Genomic DNA, 14,219 nt, shown 5'->3' on the forward strand with positions numbered 1-14,219 from the left:
GGTCCCTTTTAGGGTTTTTACAAGGCACTGAGTTTTTATCCATTCCAAAGGGAAAGAAATACAGGAATACCTTGCTTGTTAACCCACCCAAGGCACTTAACAACTGGATGGGGACCTGAAAAGTCTAAGCTATAAAAAAAAAGAACTTCTTCCTCACCTGCTGCAGCTATATGCTCAGGTTATATCATGCTGCCCGTATTCTATACAGTCCTACAATTCCAGCACTGCTGATCTCTCGAGGGTGTGTCCTCTCCAGAGCTGATCCCAGATGTCATCTTGTTAGGCAGCCAGAATACTGCATAATTTGATCAGGGAATACTCATTTTGAGAATTTTGTTGTTCTCACCAAGGGTCCCATATAACATTCAGAAATCATTCTGAAAAATTAATCTGAGCCTACTAAGACACTCTTCAGCAAAGCAATTCATCATAATTCCTCTTCAGCCTTATGCAATTAGCACAAGGTAGATTTTCAGACAGAGCATAAAACACAATATTCAATGAGGTGTGCAGATCATCCCTCTCAATTCTGACTACTGAGTGAAACAGTCTAGAGCTAATTTCTGGGGAGAGTGAGAAAATAAAAAATTGTACATGAAATCAGATATGGATAATCAAAACCTCAAAATGCCAGTTAATTTAAGGCACTAGAAAAAGTGATTGCTTAAAGAACTAGATTGAAATAGTGAGTATCACTATAGGAAATGGCAACATAATAATCTTTAAACAGCTGGTGGTAGCTGATGAATTAGAATTTGTAGTATGAATTGATGTGGCCCAAATTTTAAGCAAGTAACCAATTATCAATATTTTTGTCCTCACTCTTTCAAAACAGACTAATGTCATCAACTCAGAAACAATGCAAAGAAACCCTTTCTTAGATCTGTTCTGCTCCTTCAGATAAGAAATCACTCAAATTCTAACCCAACAGCTTATTTGATACCTAAGAGCAACACACTTGTCTTGCCTTTCATATTAAATGTTTTACCTTCTCATTTTAGTGCTTAGACTCAACATTCAATAAAAACAGAGACTTTTATAATATTCAGATCTTCCAGTTCAATGATGTGGATCAAACAACTTCCAACAATGTTTGGAGGGCATCCAAATGTTTGGTTACCAAACTAAGAATGTTGGGGGCTGACTTGGGTGATAACTACATTGCAAATTTCTAACAAGTAGAGACAGAATTATTATTTTTCTTTGCTTTGCTTAAAAAATAAGTAATTTTTAAATTTAATTTTATTTTAATTTAGCAGTGTCATTCGTAATGGCCTACAACTTTTGGGCATTCTTTATGCTGCTGACGCTCCTGTAATCAATGCATCTGTGCAAATTTATGTTGGCAGAAACTGGCCCAAGACTGTAGATAAGCATTAGTGAGATTCACGCTTTCAAGTGTCTTTGGGAAGGGCAAAATTAATGCAACACTTACACCTGTAATTAACTTCTAGAATTTATATAGAGTGGGATAAACTTCAGGTTCTCTTTAATCAGTTCAGAATAAAGCTATTTCTCTCCAATATACTGCCATTGTTGTTTCCAAAACAAAAATACTTTTGTTAAAATTTATTTCATTTTTGAAGACTTACTCAATTTTAAACAAATTTCAGCTTTGTAGCCTAAAGACAGAAAGGAATAGAAGAGAAAAATCAGTGCACTATTATTGAGTCATTATCTTTGAATGTTCTTGCTTTGTTTACAGTTCTTAATTTATTTTGATCACACACAAGATGGATGGGAATGTCACAAGCTATCTATAACAAGTATTTTAAGCTCTCTAAAAAACAGCTGCCTTCAAAAGAGATTTCAAAAGATGTTCCACTAAACTCTGCTTAGTTCCAACAGGCAGATAGTGCAGGTTGTTGTATAACCTACTGAGCTCTCATAAGTCAATGAGAGATGCAGGTGCTAAAAACACCTCAAGACCTAGCCCAACAAAGAATCCACATTATGTGGTTAAGAGACCACCACCCATTGCTTTCCCACTCTGAGGGAAAATTTCAGCTGGCATAGCAGTTTTGCTCAAAGAAGAAGTTGTTGATTTGTATACCTCTATGCTCAATGTAAAATCAATGTCAATCCTTTGAGTATCTATCCAGTCAATAAGTTGTATTCAATTTTTATTTTTAAAATACCACACTGTGCTATTTAGAAATACATTTTTGATTAAAAGAAGTTACAAATACGTTTCCCTAACCGAAAATGTATGATTAGCCTCATGCTCACAGTTATTTTGTACTAAAGAAATTGTGACAAGACATCATGCACTGAAGCTTAAAGCCGCAACTTTCAAAGATAACTGTAAAATTATCACTTAAATTATGATTATCTGTAAACTGATATGGTCCAAATTTAGCTCAGACACCCATCACACCCCTCCAAGAAATCATGGTGCTTATATTTCTTTAAACCTGCTGTTGTCTTAAATATTTGAAAATTGTTTTCAGCATCTGACTTCCATAACAAATTTGCTAAAGATACATAGATATTGATTGCAGAAGTATGTTCATAGAATCTACAAAGATCTTCCTTATTCAATTGTATCTGAAATGCAGAGAGGCTATCATATTACGTGTATTTGCCCTAGGATGCCTTGCTCTTATAGGTTCTATGGGGAGATTATTGTAAGAGTATGACATGCAGCATTTGGAGTTGTAGTATTGAAGATTTTATGTGTATCATAATTTTGTGTAGAGATAAAAAACACATTTCACTGGCTTGGACTCAGGTAGAAACAATATTTTTCTTCACACATACAAAGAAAGCTCATTTTACCTCTCAAAAATAAGATAATTCAGAATTAATACAAATACTAAGATAAACACTAATAGCATGGTAACTAAGACATTCCTGAGCCTTTCTCTCACATTAGTTCAGATCTTACCCATGTCTAGAGATGAGGAGACTTATTTTTGCCTACAAACAAGGGAATACCAATTGCTTCTGCAGAAGCGACAATTTTAGCATACCAAGCAGATCCCTGGGTGAAAGACCACTCTTGCACCTCTCCTAAATGCATGTAATGTTTACTGAAACTTAACTTTTAGGATATTCTCATGATAAAAACTGGGCAAAGAAGCATTACCATGCTCTATAAGGTTGCCCTGTATTCCTCTTCCCATAAACAATTTGTACAAGTGCTTGGTAATCAGTTTCTGCTACAAAGAAAACAAACACCAAGCATTATGTTATCTGTAGTTTCCTGAAGTTAATCAGAATTCTATTTGTGCCTGGTTCATGTCCCAGGATAGCCATTACCTACAGGGTCAGTATGTATACATCTAATAAAATAAAAAATTAATAAATAAAAAAGGATTTCTATTCACAGCCACACAAACAAAAAAAGAAAAAAAAAAAAAAAAAAAAAGGAGAGAAGGAAGGGCCCATTCCTGATTTGGAGAACCCCATTTGAGCTGGTAAGAGGTTGCAAATTGAACCAAATCATAGTATCTTGTTTTCATTCTTCTTTTCATCTCACTTCTCAAAATAGAGTACCAGCTGCAGGGCTAGGATGCAGCAGAGAACTACATATAGCACAATAAGCAGTGGGAATGAGGGGACAGGGAAGAGAGAGAGAGAGAGAGAACAGAAGATTTTGTTCATTGAGGAAAAGGGAAACACTTAACCTGCCCAGCATCATTTTCAGAAAGCTCCCCAGCAGCTGGTTAAGAACTCTGAAACTTAAGTCCTTTCTTTTTCTTACTCCTCCTGTCTTTCCCTCTTATAATATGGAAGGGTGGAAAGGCTCATTTTGCACTCACAAGGTGCCCAAATGATCTCCTGAAACAGAACCTGGACCCCAAAGCTATTTCCACATCTGCCTTATACCTTCACCCTTGGTTGCAAATTGGAAGGACCTGTGGCTATATGAAGGTTTTCCCTTGGGCTCCTGCACTTCTCCAAGCTGAGCAATGCTGGTGGTTACATTAGGACATAAAACCAAGCAAGGAAGCACCAAGAAGGATAACTCCACTGTTTGATGTCCCAGGCCAGGCGGTGCAAAGAGTGCAAGAGATTCTATTACCCACACCCATGAGGCAGGAAGATCATATCCCACACTAGACTATTTCACTAGTGTTAAAAGGAAAAGTGAACTTCAAGAAAGGCAATCCTAGAAAAAGAAATCTAGGTAGGAATTAGATAGAAGTAGAAACAGCCAAAATAGACTGAGACTTTTGCTTTTGTTTTGGCAGAGATGTTTTTAATTGTATTTCTTAGTTTTTCAGACTTCTCAATGATGATTATTTGTTCATCTCCTTTTACCAACTATGCAGCAACTTAATTCATTTTTATTTTAGATTTTGCCAATTACTTGATCATTCTCTACTGCTCACCTCTGTCTCCCTCACCCTTCAATGCTTTATTTTCTTTGGAAATATATCCCCTCCTAATTAAATTTGTTGTCACTATTTATCTCACAGTATCTTAATTTTCTGCCATTTAGCAACATACTACAGACTCCACGGTGCATGAAGCGTTCTGCAGCTTTGTCCCTTTAGGTGGCCAAGTGCCACAACTATTCTTTAGGCACTGCTCTCAAACACCATAAAAACAGATGCCATCCACAGGGCTCTCTTAACAAGCATCATATTCAAAATAGCCTTTGACATGCTGACAGCAGAGTATCTCTGAAACCATCCCTATGTGCTTGCATCATACTTGACTAATGGACTGCCTCTGATGAGGAATGACATTTTGAGTGATGGAACCAAAGTTACCGGGAAATCCAGTTATTTCTAAAGATCTCTAAACAAATTGTTTAACTTGACAGAAACATTTTTCTTCAACATTTTTAACACAAAAAAAAATAAACATTTTGAAATAAAAAATACTTGAAAAAACAAGAGGTTATGACAAAATAGTTAAAAACTGCAGAATAAAATGTTTCACTTCATTAGGCAATGGATTTCAACTCAGTCCAAACTGGCTTGGGGAGAGGAGACAGGAAGTCAGGGAAGTGAGCAGAGTGGTGCAATATCGAGTGAGAGCAAGTGAGACACCCACCTTAGAAGACATTCCTTTAGATTATTCTTAATATACAAGAAAAAATAATCATATCATTTTAATCAGCAAACTGGAGTGGCTGTTATAAATGTAGTGGATGTTATCAATACTTGATTGACTTCTCACTTCATGTGGCTATCTGGATTTCCATACACACATTTTTCTCTGCTGACATCTTCTCTGGAGGGCCCCTTAGATCTGTTTTATCCAGGGACACCTGGCTTTGTCCCCGCAACAATTCAGGTCTCCATAATACAAATCTTGTACATCAGTTAGATGCTGCCCTCGATATCCTGCTTATCTATTATCCTCTAAATACCAAAGGCTTTGGGAAGGGGATGACAGAAGTTCACAGCTGGGGCTTATCTCTAAAGGCAGTTTCAGATGCCAGTTCAAGGTCTTGACTTTAATCTTCAAAGCAATTAACAGATGAGCCTCTGCTACACTGGAGACCAAATTGCTATCTATACATTTCCTAAACAGTTGTGCTTCTTTGGGACAATGCTGATCACAAAACCCAGACCATGCTTCATAAGAGCTGGAGCAAAATGTTTTCTGTCATAGGAACAGGCTATGAAAAAAGCTCCGGGGGAGAATTCAGAGCTTTACTCCACTATCCTTTGTACAGCTTAAGCCTTTTGCTACAGAAACAGCAAAATATTTCCCCCTACCCTATCCCTAATTAATAGGGAAAACAAACAAACAAAACAAAAAAAACCAAACAAACAAAAACCCAACCAAAACCACAAACAAATAAGAAAAAAAAAAAAAACCAAAAAAAAAAAAACCAAAAAACAAACATCCACCAAAACTTGGAAAGTGTTCTATTCAAATGGAAAAAGAGCAGAGAATTTTTAAAGTATTCAGGAGAGTTTTTTCTAATGTCATTGTTATAGAAAAAGGTACAGGCACCAATGTGAGCTAGTCAGGATTGTATGGTATGCGCTCACATGAGGCAGTAGCTTTGTAGCCTTGAAAACCACAGTTTGGAAAACACTGCACCAATTAGCAGAATCATGAAATAAACGCACCAAAACTAAATTTTCTCTTCAAAACAGAGGCAGCCTACCTCAGCAGAAATAATACGTTCTACATGGCCACTCTATCACCCACCACCTCAAAAACATCTTCTGTCCTATGCCAAAGGAACATACATAATCAAAATCATTAAATATTAAAAAATATGCCTTTAAAATATTAGGTTCTGTTTCTTTTGATACACAGTCCAACAGAGGCACATCCAACAGGGCGCAGAAAGTTAAACAGCTGCAGTCATTGCAAAAATGAGCTGAAATAATGAGCATGAGCAGGCATGAGAAAACTGTGTGTCAGTGCATGGGTGAATGTTCAACACTAACCTCCTGGACTCTCAAGCAGAAGTCTGATATTTGCTAGCTGCAACCAGTATGGACTGCTAATAAAGAAACATGAGATCAACCCACCAATATGTTCTTCTGTACATATTCCTTTTAGAATGGGGAAACCAAGACGTTATTCCCAGCTAAAAGATGTGGTGCCTTAAAATGAAAATGTGGTATCAGGAAGGTGAAGATACTGGCCCACGGAGAGATCTATGAAAAAAGAAGGGCTGATGCTGGAAATAATGGAAATGTGGAGACCAGTGTCAGACCATTCCCATAAAGTTGGGACAATGGTACTCATGACCAGTAACTAAAAAATGAATCGGAGCAGAAAACACAGTTTTCTGTCCAACATGCTCAGGTAAGCTGTGCCCTCCCTTTAGGGAAGGAAGGTCAGACCATAGGAATAAAACACTAGAGCTTTAACAGCCACAGAGAACAAACACAAAATAAATGAAAAATTCCCACTGAAGTTTTTGCAGAGGTGATACTCCCTGCCTACTCAAGGATTCTGGATGAACCTTAGAAAGAGTGCTATGGGATGAAAAGGAAGCAGGGAGGAAGAAGTGCTGCTGTTAATTTGGCATTCATTTAAAGGAGCTGAATGGGAGCCAGAATTAGTACAGATGGCATCTCAATTCCCCTTTCTTAAAAAAATATTTTTAAAACAGTAACTTTTTGTTTCCGTAAAGGCATTTTTAGCTATGAAGTAAGGAAGTTAAGCAGTAGTTAAAACCTCAGCTTTTAGACAACAGTTCTGAAAGCCCTTTCACAAAGTGACAACTAATGATGTGCGCACAAAATTTCTTCAGAGCCAAAAAGCTGCTGGGTAGTAGGGATGCAGAGGGTTGTTGTCAGGCATCCTAGGGAAGCACACTAAGCAACACAAAAGAGACAATACTGCTGTCTTTGCACAGGGCAAGAGGGAAGTGTAGAGTTTATAAAAATATATATATTCTGCTTTGTTATTTGTACTGAATACTAGCTCTGAGACTCCTCTCCTACACAACATTCCACCCAGCTGCCTGGTTTTCAGACACCTGAATAAAAGTCATTCTGACAGCCATCAAGGCTTCAAATCTGGAATTTTGACTGCATCTCAATGACTCATCTCATGAAATCAGTAGCACAAGGACCTGCAAGGGACAGAGGTGAAAAAAAAATATGATGGCAGTTTTGTAGTTTGCCACCTTGCACAGAAATTCAGTCTGTGTTTAAGAGCAACATTTTGTTTTGACTAGGAAAATCAGTCAAAACCACAAGCAAAGATTTGCAAGAACAACTAGCAAGAAAAATTGGGCGAGAAAAATGACCCAGCACAAAATACTGCTGGAACACTGCCACATTAAAAAGGTCATGTTGAGATAAGACATGAAGAACCTCAAGGAACGTTAAAAAGCTGCAATTTGAGTTCCTGTGGTAAGATACTCTTGCTAAAACTGCAGTACACAATTCCTTTGCATTATATTAATTCACTTTGATTCCCAGTGGCTAAATCCTAGGACACCACAAGAGAATGGAATGCAAATGTCTTCGTGGGGGTGGGGGGGGGGAAGGTGAAGAGGGAAAAGAAGTAGCTCTCAAAACACAGCAAGCATTAATCTAAATAATTTATTTTAACAGACTAAGCATTTGAGTTCAGTGCATACCCATGACAGAACGTGGCTGACTGGTCTAGTCCAACAGGAGAGGAGTCTAGACAAAGAGTCTTGTTTAAGAGATTAAACTTTCTCAGAGCTGCAAAGAAGTAGAAACTCTACCAAAGCCCAGGGGGTCCTGAAGCACACAGAAGCAGGTAGTGGCAGTATTGCACCGCTTCATCAAGACCCTGTTTCTCTCAGCTTCCATTTTAGGTTTCCCAAGCTACAACACCTTGTCTTGGGCCAAATCTGTTTATTCCCAACTCTGATGCAGTCTATAGCAGGATCAAACAAAGAACAGGACAAAGTGGAAGAACCCCAATTTGACACCAGTCTGATGACACTTTCCAAGAAAAGTGTCTTAGTTCTATCTGCTAGATAGAGGCTTTCTGCTAGAACAGAGGCTTCTGTCTTCTCCCTTCCTTTCTCTTGGAGGAAGAATCCTCCAAGGAACAATGATCCCAGAATCACAGAATGTATTGCATTGGAAGAGACCTACAAGGATCTTTGAGTCTAGCTCTTAAATGAATGGCCTATAAGGAGATCAAACCCACAATCTTGTTCTAACCAATAGAGCTAACCAGAGGTAACTCTTCTTGATGTTCTTAAAAGAAAAAAAAAAAAAAAAAAAAAAAAAGGCTGAAACACATCACACACATCGTTGAATAATTTATTTTTCTGCATGCCTCACGTCTTTACAAAGTTCATATCGACACAGTAATCTCTCACCCTAAGACTGCGTGACATAACCATCTCTTACCCTCCCATAGCTGCAGTGAGGTGGCAAGAATGTGAACCAAAATGCATATCCAATGTATGACTGACATGTTGATGAGTGACAAGGTGACAAGTTCAGCAAAATACTTTGGGTGGCACTGTATCAGCACAAGGTGTTCCAGATTCATCTGAACTTTCTGACATTCACCAATTCCCCTCAGCTCTTATTAATTTTAATGTCAAGCAGCACTTCATGAACAAGGTCAGCAAGACCATATATTGCCATTCCAGTTAATTATCAGTTCTACCAAGAGCAATAGCTGATATTACCAATCCATATGTGAAATTATTATAGTTGTTATGCTGCTTTTTGATGGCTTTGGCTATGGTTGGGATATGTTACTCTGGGCTTAGAGAGAAGGATTAAGTTTCAGAATGATTCCTTTTAATTTCATTTGGTGTGCATCATTGCAGCTGACCAGTCACAGTCAAGCCTGCATATAAACACTGAGCACTCAAGATATTTCACTGGTCAAGTTTACAGAGCAGCTGACATTGCAGATGTCTGTAGTTGAAAGCCAGCTGCAACATACAAGGTAGAGAAAAGTAGTATGACAGCCTCTACAGACAATTTATAAGGTGGACAACTAAAAAGCAGGGAAGCTACAGGAGAAAGCGATTTTCTTTGATTCTCTTCAGGATTTATTAAATCCTTATCTTTATTATTTATTTGCACTCCATGTGCAGTTCATTAATTCTATCAGGGAGTTACACCCCAGTATCTCTCTCCTATTTTTATATACAATTGTGAATAGATACCTGAGTCAGCCTAAACTCTAATGGCAAGAAAGAAGTGAATAAACACCCTGTCATACATTCAGAGAATTTGAATGCTCATTGGTAGCCATGCATACTGTTGGAATAAGAGCTCCTAAAAATCCTTGATTGTGTTATCTAGACAGAAGTCTAATAATCCAAACATAAGAATATATAGAACATGAACATCTGTCTTATAAAAGATTGTTTCAAGTATCAGAGTATAAAAGCAGACCAAAATTCTGAATTTCTACTTGTGAGAAACTTCAAAACAAATAAATTTCATTTGTATGAATGCATGAAATGGCAGTTCTGAACAGAAAACTGTGCAGATCTTTCAGAACCTCCAATTATTTCTTCCACATTTGGCAGGGATTCCCATTATTTCACAACAAATAAGTAGTACTGTATAATTACATATTACTATTATTGATGCCAGTACATGGATGTTCCATTATTTTCAACATTCTCTAGGGCAATTTGTAATTAGCACTGTTTGAAGAATCTGGGGGGTTTTTTTCCTATTAAATTGTTTGACACAAAAGGATGTAAAATAATATTTCCATATCTGGAGCAGCACATAACACATTAAGAAAAAAAAAAAAAGATGATGTTTCAAAAGTTTGTCAATTTTTGTTTAGGATGTTTCACTCTTTCTTTTTTCTCTGTTCCATAATTAACACACAAAAGATGTTGTCAGGAAAATTAATACCAATAAAATAAACATTTGTTTAGACAAGGCTGATAACTAAGTAAATCCAACAGCTGTATACTCCAGTCAGCAATGAAAGCAGAGATGCAATCACAGCAAACACAAGTGAGACATCTCAGCAGAAGTGCTAATAACCACTGGGTAGAAGGAATTCTCAGGCACCTTACAAATCAGGGGGAATACATCAACTCCACATGCATGGTCCAAGATCTCCTCTCCTTCCAGTAACCACTTGTGAAGCCAGACTCATCTGCACAATACTAAAGGAAGATAAACTCTGAAACCATATGCCACTAAATGTCTTCCTAGTTATATGCAAGCTGCCACCTACTCAACTTGTTTAAAAGCAGATTCACAAGAGCAGTGCAGTACATAGGACTGGGTAAATGACTGTCAGTGCTCAGGTACAGCTTCTATTCATGTTAAAGGTTTAAGCCACAAAGGGATAAAAGCCCAGAACTTAGATCTTTAGCCAAAGTCTCTACTCGATTTGCAGAACACTGGCTCAGCACAAACTAAAATCCCACCTTCTCCCTGGATGCTGCTCTGCAAATGAAGCACAAAAACCGGAGGTAGTTAATGAATATGATGCATTATTTTCTGCCCAGAATCAGCACAATGTTGCTTGGCACAGGTGCACATTAACAATGATGAATCTGAAAAGTTCACATTGATTAATTACTTGGATTTTCAAATTCACCACCTCATACAAAGGGAAGGCAGATGACGATGTTGGAAATATTCCTCCCTTTACCCCCTGTATATTCTGTGCTATCTTTTTCTTTAAAAGAAAACAACAAACAATAAAACCCTTTTTCTTAGCATCTATTTTTAGCTGTAACATTTTGGGGCGTAGAAGAGGAATTGGATTATCTTAAAACATAGCTCCAAGGAAGGCAAAGAAGAATTAGGAAAGCTTCTGAAACAGTCAAGCCATTGTTGAAAGAAAACCACTTCCTTATCTAGCAGGGATGTGTAAACACTATTATTGCCAACAGCCTTAGTATTCCTCACAGAAGTAGACATTTTTCAGTCTCAGGCCAAGAGCATGAGGAGTAGGGGATAAGCATTTATACTGGAACACTTATACACATTTATACTGGAAGCCAAAGTCTTAAATGGTGTCCTTAAGGGGCTTGGATTTCAGGGAACTCCACATCAGATCTGATCCACCATGGATCCATCCCCTGAGTGATATTGTAACATGTGCTATCATGGTTTCCACAAAATAAAGTTTTAGTATGTAAGCTAATAATTTTGAAACTGCTGTCAAAACTGAGACCTGCAAATCCATAGCCTACACAACACAGACTGAGTCTCGAAATCAGACCTTTCGACTCACCTGTTTCTACATTCAAGGTCACCTATATCTGGGTCCAAGGTCACACTGTCACCCTCTATATAATGAAGAAACATTTCCATTCTGCATGGAATAAAACACAACAATGGCTCCTCAACTACCATGCTGAAGTTCAAAATAAACAATCCACCAGAGTAAGACAAATGTGACTTTAAATATAAATAAAAACACAGATGGAAATCATGTTTGCTTGAACATTACCAGCATCAACTAAGTAGCCTTAAATAAATAAATATGGCTTTCTCATACTTTGTGCCATCCAAGCCAGCCAATAGTCATCAATTCAACCACAGGAAGCTGGTGAAACTGACAGCACCATTTTTATTAGCAAAGTTACTTAGCTGCCAGTACTAGAGCACCCTTGTTGTTGAATCACATCAGGTACACCTTGAGATTTTGGAGGAGGATGTATTTTGATTTCCACCATCAGCAAAAGGGAAAGTGAGCTAGACACAACTAAATGATTTTCCAAAATTGAGGGAGGAATTGTATAGTATATATGACAACATATAGACAGTATCACCCAGGAAATCCATATACTTCTCTCTAATTAGCTGCTTTGGAGCAGATTGCTTTCAACAGGCTCACGAATATTGAGCTTGATTTACTGGAGACAATTCTGGGTTCAGTTATTAACCTTTTTAGCCCTTAAAAGAGGAAAGATTTAGGAAAGATGTTTAAAGCATACATTAACAAGTATACTTGTCGATGGAAATCAAGGTAGTATCCAGATGTGAATTTTTTTATTTACTTCTAATTAACAAAACAACTCAAAAAAAAAAAGTATGTATTTTGTCACTGATTAACAAATTCAGTTATAAACTACCTGGAAAAGCCTGGAGTGGAGATATGAAGTTTTAGAGTGTTACAGCAGTTCCTAAATTTGGATTAGGTTGACAATACTATTAAATAAGTGCAAGATTTATCCCGAGGCCCCAGGGATACTGCTCGCCAGCACTTGGCAGGGGAGGAGGTAAGAGAGACAGGCATCCCGTGCCCATGCCAGCTGATGTGATTAGGGCTGGTCAGCCTGCCCATTCCTGCAGAGGCTGCATCTGTTCCTGAAACCAGTTGCCTTACACATGGAGTCACATTCCTGCTTACCAACTCCAAGCTCCTTTCTAGTTGAGGTGAGCCAAGTCCTGATAACTCTCAAACATCTCCAGTGTTTCCTCAAATGACACTAGAAATGGAGAGAATGTGCCTGTCCCAGAGATCAGAAGACTGAGCCTGTAGAACCATGTACAGATTTAATTAATTGCTTTAACAGTTACAGAACGGTGTTTCTTTCTTCCTTTGGAATCAACTTCTACATTATAACACAGGAAAAAAAGCAAATGGGAAACTGAAAAGTTCTGCTGACTCAAATGCAGTTATGGTGTTAAATTTCCCTTTAGGAAACTTTGATCTTCCTTACTATCAGTTCAAAACAAAGGTATAAAAACAAAGTTCTCAAAAGAATCAAAATATTTCCAAAATAAAATTTTAATCTTAATACAGGGAACTATACATAAAATAAATTTAAGCTACATTAAGAAAACAACTACCTAATGCTGCAAATATATATATATATTCTTTGCAGTTTTGATCTGATACCATGAAACTGACTCATATTTTTTTCTTTTTTTTATGCACAAGTAGCATAGCCTTTTTAGTCTCCCAAGGTCCACACAGGGAATAAGGAACTATTAAAATCAATGTTACAGTCTTCTATTACTCAGCTAATAACAGACACAAGCAATTATCTAAGGCAAGGCATGTAGCTCATAAAGGGGAAAGTAAAACCCTATCTCTGATTAGATGCTAACAAACTGGATTTTAAAAAAGCACACTGACAAAAATAAAGCCAAAGGAAAAAACCCCAACCCAAATAAAAACAAAGTTAAAAAAAAAAAAACAAACACCAAAAAAACACAACAATATCAAAAAGAGAGCACCTTCATTTTTGTGCTGGTTTTGGCTGGGATAGAGGCAATTTTCTCCACAGTAGAGAGTATGGGGCTAAGTCTCGTTTTGCTTTTGAGCCAGAAACAGTGTTGATAATATAGGAATTATTTTGTTATTGATGACCAGGGCTTACACACAGCCGAGGCCTTTTCTGCGTCTCACACAGCCCTACCAGTGAGTGGGCTGGGGGATACACAGGAAACTGGGAAGGGTCAGCCAGGACAGCTGACCCCACTGGCATCGTGCTCAGCATACAAAGCTGGGGGGAAAGAAGGAACTGAGAGATATATTTGAAGTGATGGCATTTGTCTTCCCAAGAAACATGTGATGGAGCCCTGCTTTCCTGGGGATGGCCGAGCACCTGCTGGCCCATGGGAAGTGGTGAATGGATCACTTGTTTTACTCTGTTTGCACACACGACTTTTTCTTTATCTGTTGAACTGTCTTTATCTCAAGGATATCTCACTTTTGCCATTTCAATTCTCTCCCCCATCCCACTGGAGAAAAAGAACAAGCAGCTGTGTGGGCTGAGGTGGCAGCTGGGGTTAAACGAGGACACTGTTGCTAATAGAAAAAATGCCATTACCTATGTTACTTACACATAGAGAGAACAATGAGGTTTGGAAGGAGTATATCTCTACTAGTTTTTCTATCAGACA

This window comes from Taeniopygia guttata, chromosome 2, assembly GCF_048771995.1.
Source record: "Taeniopygia guttata chromosome 2, bTaeGut7.mat, whole genome shotgun sequence".
NCBI classification, from domain to species: Eukaryota; Metazoa; Chordata; class Aves; order Passeriformes; family Estrildidae; genus Taeniopygia; species Taeniopygia guttata.